General features: G+C 32.4%; 1 pseudogene; it reads left to right on the top strand.

Moving 5' to 3' along the window:
- The first annotated feature begins 1,773 nt into the window (after window positions 1–1,773).
- LOC123264013 lies at window positions 1,774–4,160 on the top strand (annotated as a pseudogene).
- The last annotated feature ends 3,270 nt before the right edge of the window (window positions 4,161–7,430 follow it).

Raw genomic sequence — 7,430 nt, forward strand, 5'->3', positions numbered from 1 at the left:
ACTGCAAAATTTTTATAAAAAAAAACTCAATACCTTGAAAAAAGAGTTTTTTGATAGGTACAAAAAATAAAAAAAAATTGAGGGAATCAAAAATTAAAATTTTTCAAACCATCCGATTTGGCGTGGAATGCTCCATATATATTTTATTTATACAAGAAATCAAGATATGCAGTTAACATAAGTAATATTTACTATTAGTAAAAAGAAATATATTTAATAAAATGAAACTGAAGTTAGCTGACAGATGTCAAATTCTTTTTTTAAGGAAAATATTATTACAAAAAAAAAAAAAAATATTTTATATGTAAAAAATTTAAACATCTACAAGTGTAATTTTTTAAGAATCACTTTTCATTTAATTAAAATAAAAAAGAAATAATAATTTCGTAAAAAATTTTATAATGCTTTATTAAAATAAAACTCATTATAAAATCATAAAAACTACACGTTGCGGTCCTATTCTTCTCTTCCACGTAGTTTTTATGAAGATAAGAATGAAGATAGGTTATTAAGGATTAAGGGAGGGGTAAGGGTTTCAGCGTAAAAAAAACACTTTTTTGTGATTTTTTATCTCAAATATCGATTGAGCAATTTTATTCAAACCTTCTATACATTATTGAGCATAGTTTTGACTATGTTCTGTAAATTTTTCATGCAAAAATATTAAACCATTAGCCCGTGACAGAGCTTCCCCCAGGACGTCTTGAAAAAAAAAACAATTCGCGGTGTTCACTGTAACTCGGCCGGAAATTATCTGAAAATGAAAAACCATAAAAATTTAGTTAAATTATAAACAAATCTTCCCCCCAACGTCCTCTGATTATTTTTTTTTAATTTAAAAATTTTTGGCGGTCATCTAAAGTGTGATCCGTTATTTTCGACTAAAATTTCCGCCATTTTGTGGGTGGGAAACACCCTTAATGTTAAAAAAAAAATTTTGACTAAACGTAGGGGGGAGGTATTTTACATGAAGAAAATGTGTACAAAGTTTGAAATGAATCGGTCAAGTAGTTTTCAAATGGCAGTGAACACGGACTTTGAAAAAGTAGTTTTGAGAAAAACGCGTTTAAAGTTTATGAAGCAAAAAAGTAAAGAAAAAAAATTTTTTTTTAAACTTACACAGAATCATCAATTCCAGCTCCATACAGCACACATCCTTCAGCATTGTCGATGTCTTCAGCCTGTTTTGTTTCAAGTCTTCGTTTTATTCTGGCTTCTTTGCTCTGCTGCACAGCTTGAAACTCCGCCCTATCAATGCGATTGCTGTCCGTAGAATATGCATACTCGTGAGTGCTTGGGCCGACACTGACGTCCATGTCAGACAGAAAAGTTAGAAGAGCATCAGCACCTTCATTGAATGTGCATGCAGCTACATAAGATGCAAATTTAACAATTTGTCTGCTGCCAGATAATTTTTTCGGTGCAATTCTCCAAATCAGCTGGTTCAAACTTTCGTTGGCATTTTGAGTAAAACCTCCAAGACACCTATCTAGAAGTTCGTCTTTACTCAAATCTTCATAAATCGGTTTGATCGCTTCTATGACATCTTGTGGAAGTGGAGTGTAGTCATGATTGAAATTTTCCACTCCTGTTGTGGCCAAAGCTTTTTGATACGAACACCACGAGTTCTCACCGCTCATGCACTTATGGTGTTGAGGGTAATCGTCTGTTGACTGCTGGTGGTAGAACGTTGCCCAGACTGCATTTTTCATTCCTTCTAAAGAATCACAATTATGTCTGATTGCTGCTCCGTAGTATCGACGCAAATTATCAATGACTTTTCCAGTGAGCTTTCCTTTGCCACCGAGTAATTTACTTTGTATTGTTTTACCAGCATTTTTACCGGTTTTTACAACTTTATGGGCGGGGTAAGGGTTTTCACTTTCGAAAAATCGATTTTTTTTTGTTTTATCTTATTGTTTAACATTTCAAGAATATGTCCTCAAAATTTTAATCCGATCTAAGCAATATTCTTGAAGTTATTGTTTAATTAGTCTCGGGGCCTTTAACGCTCTAATAGGTTATTCATCAACAGGTTATACAGGTTATTCATTGCTATTGTCCTGATCCCATATCCAGTTTTAGAAATATTTCATTTAGTAAAGCCAGGTAACTAAAACCATATAGATATATTTTATATTTGTATGTTTACTATACACTACATTATTTTAAAAAAAGAAACGAGCTTCAGTTAGTGGTTAGACGTTCGACCGTGCACTTGTAATTTTATTTTTTCAAAAAATTTCCTGAGCAAAAATGCCGAGAGTAATTAAAATTTCGCGAGAAGACCGTCAAAGTGGAAGGACCTATTTGTGTCGATCAAAAAAAAGATCAAACCCGAATAAAAAAATAAAAGATGAGGCTACCATCAAAAGTGCTTCGGCGAAGAAAATAAAACTAAATACGAGTGCTAGTGTACCGGAAGATGTTGAAAAACATTTTAGAATCATAGATTTTTTGCTTGTTACAGCAAATTATTGCTGCTTGTTATTGAGTGTTACATAGAGGATTTACCAACAAAGGTCAACTCAGCCGGAGAAAAACATGTTACACTCAACATTCTCAGGTCAGGAATATCAGACGCAAAATGGTGTCCACAATGACAGACGACATTACAAAAAGTGACCTTAAATATGTTGTTAGCATGTTATTACCTAATGCCAAAGAAATTGAAAAGGCTTGCCAAGGCATTTACTCGCTTGATGACGTTAACATTAGCAAACTCAAATTTTTAAAAAATCCAAGATTTGAACTCAGTAAATTACTTGAGTTATATGGCGATGGTGAAAGCAAGACCAGCTAACCTGGTGAAGTTATATAAATAGTAATACATCAAATTTTGTTAAAACTATTCCACTCGCGTCAAGACTTGATTCTGTCCAACTCCGAAGACAAGAGCATCCGAGTCTGAGATATAGCTAAGAGATGTTGTCTCCAGACATTCCGCAGAGTACACGAGAGGTTTTGGTTACTCGCAGCCCATCCAACGCTTAATCTCTTCGCAGCTGGTCTTGACTCGGGTATGATAATCTTCAAGCTTGAGAGAGAGAGAGCGGCCAGCTTACGCTGTTCATGGAAATCTTTTGTACTACATCAAGGAGAGGTAACTGAGGGAATTGAACTTCACAATTGTGAAAGATACTGCAGTAATGTAGCTTCGTGGAAGAGGAAAAACTTCAGCTTTCAGCATGTCGTACAGCCAGGCTGAAAATGTTGTTTTAATTTGTACCAGAGTTCCTTCCAACATTGAGAACAGCACGTATGACTTGTACATGACTCCCAAGGATGGAGACTCTAGTTCTGATCCCGAGACTGAGAGAGCTTCTGGTGTCACTGCTATCTGGGTGGCGAGAAACCGTTTTGCTGTTCTAGATCGAAGATACTCGTTGGTAATTACAAATCTTAAAAACGAAGTTATGAAAAACGTCCAGATTTCCAACTGTGACGAAATATTCTACGCTGGAACTGGCATGCTATTGTTTCGTGACTCAGCCCAGGTCATACTATTCGACGTTCAGCAGAAACGCCAGCTCGAAGAGATTAGAATCTCCAAATATCGATACGTAATATGGTCAAATGACATGTCACACGTCGCCTTACTATTAAATTATACTTTAAATATCTTCAATCGTAAATTGGAATCTCTCTGCTTGATTTCTGAGAACACGAGAGTCAAGTCCGGAGCCTGAGATGACTCGGGAGTTTTTATTTACACGACGAGAAACTATACTATATATTCGCGATTAACTCTCGCGACCACAAAATAATCCGAACGCTGGACTTGCCGATTTATGCAACGTGAGTCAAGGGTAACCAATTCTACTGTTGACCGAAAATGTAGACCTAAAATCTTGTGAATCGACCTTACTGAGTATAAACTCAAGCTTGTTTTGATTAATAGAAAGTATGAGGAAGTTTTGCATATGGTAAGAACTGCTAATTTAGTTGGACAATCCATTATAGCGTACTTACAACAAAAAAGCTACCCAGAAATGGCTCTTTACTTTGTAAAATACGAAAAAACTCGTTTTGGACTTGCTTTGGAGTGCGGAAACATCGAAGTCACTCTCGAAGCCGCTAGAACTTTAGATCAAAAATCTTGCTGGGGTGTTGAGAATGGTGAAAGTGGAGAAAACGGTAAACAATTTCTTGTTTCGTAACATTCTGAAATATTTAAAGATTTTTGTAAAATTGCCCATATTTTCGTTGTTCAACATTGCTAATAAATTAGGTGGTATTTCATCAAAATATGAATATGTTCCAACGCTATAAGAATTTGGTCCAATTTCTTCAATTATTTCAACTTGCTTTTTTTTACTCAGACAAAAATCCAAAATGTCTCCATCCGGCAGTCTTTCGGTGTACCTTATTTTTCGAATGTTTCTTACATGAGATTTCGCCACTTGTGAGTCAATGTGGTTAGTTCCGTGGATCGCTTTTAGAGTTAAACCATTTATGTTTTCGTACTCGAAGCATAAATTAGACCATAAGGGTCCAAGTCTTCGTACACACGCCGGTAAATGACGCGCTTGATGTAAGTTGATTGAACAAAATCGGAGTCCATACAAGTTTTGGAAATCTTTTGTAAATTTATTCAAGAATTTCTCTGCAGCATCAATCAATTCTGTTGTTATATTATCAAAACTGAGGATCGCACATGCAGTTATTAAGAGTTTGTAGTTCTCGAATAAATCTTTTCTTAAAATTCCTTGTAATACAGGCAGTGAATAATAAAGTGCCCATATCCTAAGTTCTGATGCTTTCCAATGAACTATTTCAGCAATAGAGCGAGTCATTCGATGAATAAATTTGGTTGGTTTTATCGTCAATAAACGTGCATCAACCGTATCAATCATTTGATACAATGAAAACCCTTCATCACGATATTTACAGTCAAATAAAAGAGTTAAAACTTTATTGATTATACCTCCATCCACACAATGCATCCTGTCGATTGCTAATCCTCCAACGAAGTCCGGCATGTAATTAGCAAGAGCAGTGGGACCTTTGACTCCAAAAATAGGATTTTCTTCAGTTGCTGTTTGAGCCCAATTGATACAATTTACTGATATTCTCATAATAACTTCTTCTTCATATGGATATACATGAGTTGATCCATTTTCTGTATCAACACTCTCTCCTTCTATACAACATGTCATGCATCCGAACATACCGTTGAATTTTTTAAAGTTCAGAAAGTCAGATTTTACTGGAGTATCAGCTGTACCCGCAATTAAAATACCTCGAACTCTAATAGGTTCCAGACGATTCGGTATTCTTATATTAACGCCTTCGGCTAGCTCATTTAATTGGTTTTCAAATTTGCTCATAAAGAGATTCGGATTCGGCTTTGTTTTGCCAAACCATAATCCCAGTAACAGAGTATTTTCTCTTAATTTTCTAACTTGGAATGGTAATTCATTAATTGTTAAAAAAAAAGGTTTCATACTAATTTTAGATTATTTAAATACAGGGATACCATCAGTGTACCAGCTAAAAGAAATATTAGTTGGTTCTCGCAAAAATCCATTATTAAACCAATATTTATAAATTGATCCGTCGTAAATTTCCGCTATCACGTTATTGTTCACAACCCTCTGAAAACGATGCTGTAATAATTCAAAAAATGTATCTCGATTAAACATCTCTTGTAACTGTTTGAAGATAGGCATAGTAATAAAATAGGAATTTTTCGTATTTTGGCAAGATGGACAGTTATCATCAATTGATTCCAATTCCCGCTCACACGTTGTACAATAAAAGTGTTTATTTATCACCTCATCATCTTGTTCTAAACTGAAGAACTTTTTAAATTTATACAAGCTGTTCTTTACCAAGTCTTCACTAGGACAGTGTAATTGTATGACTCTAATAATATCTTCAACGTAAGTCATTGGGAGATTATGATTAATCAACAGTGTTAAAATTAAAAGCATGCTTTCTCTTACATTTATAGATGCTCCAGCATACAATGGCTGATCACCGATCAAATCTCCATCATCCTCATCTTCATTGTTATTATTATTATTATTATTTACATTTATATTTCCGCGATTCATGTTTATCGTTGTAGTTAATTCAATACTATGAATATAGTTCAAGACAAATTAATCATTAATATTGAAAATTGAAGAAAAAAATAACAAAAGATAGTTTAAATAAAAACATCAGATTAATATCATTTTTATCTGAGAAAATCATAATTAGAGATTGAGTAAATTATATTGATTAAATACATAAAATATTGTATGATACAATTAAGATTAGTTAAATTTCTATTGCAGAAAAAAAAACTTCAACAATGAGTAAATTAAATAAAGTTCGAAAGGCCAAGCACGCATTAATATGGTGGATTGACACTGCACAAACGGATGTTGTGCTTTTAACTAAATTACCAAAGGAATGCCGTAAAGTAGACGCGGAAAGAACAGTAGTTTGGAAAAACTATCAAACAAAAAAAACTTCGAAATCAAAATTGAAAGTCCTGGCTATTGATTGTAAGTAATTTTACTTTACAAATAAGAGTATGAAAATTGAAAATAATTTTTTTTTATTTATTTATTTATTTCAGCCTGACGGCCTAGAAATGAACTTAGTATAAAAATACATAGTTAACAACTCTCTTATTGACATATAAACTTCAATTTAGTTAGTTAATACGTTAAAACTAGAACATATATTCTTAATTCTTAAGTTCTTTAATTAAATTCAATTCAATTCAATTCAAATCTTAGATTCTTATAATTCTCAAAATACTTAAAATACTTAAAATAAAATACTCAAAATACTTAAAATACTCAAAATACTTAAAATACTCAAAATACTTAAATTCTTAATAGTCTTTGAAATTGAAAATAATTATTTGAGCAAAAATTAATAAGTTACTTATTTATATAATCCGAAATCTTGATGTAGATTTTTCTTATTTTATCAATTCCAATATTTTCAGTTATTATTAATCTCTATCAAATTTACATACACATTTTTTGATTTTTAATTTTTCTCATTTGTTTTTGAAAATACGCTAGATTAATATTTTTTTTATATCTGTGTAAATGATATTAACTTAAAAAAAAAAAAATGGTTTTTCTCATAAATAACGAATGTTTGTATGTGATTTCGAAAAAATCCCATGCGTATTTTTTAAAAAGTGTAAATAATATTATACACACTTACAGATCACACTTACTTGTTATATAGCCAGTGAGAGATGATGAATTTACAGATTTTGCTTTGATAATTATAAGATCTTGAAAAAACGCGAGTTTTAGAGCCGATAAATCTCATGAATTTAATTGTTTATTTATTTTAGTTTCATAATTTGTTATATTTTCATGAATTTTCCTTTATTTTTAGATGATGAAAAAATTTTGAACAATATTATTGTAAATGCCAAGGGGGAAATCACTTGAAAATTTGATAAAGTATTT

The sequence above is a fragment of the Cotesia glomerata genome, linkage group LG4, assembly GCF_020080835.1.
Source record: "Cotesia glomerata isolate CgM1 linkage group LG4, MPM_Cglom_v2.3, whole genome shotgun sequence".
Taxonomy (NCBI): domain Eukaryota; kingdom Metazoa; phylum Arthropoda; class Insecta; order Hymenoptera; family Braconidae; genus Cotesia; species Cotesia glomerata.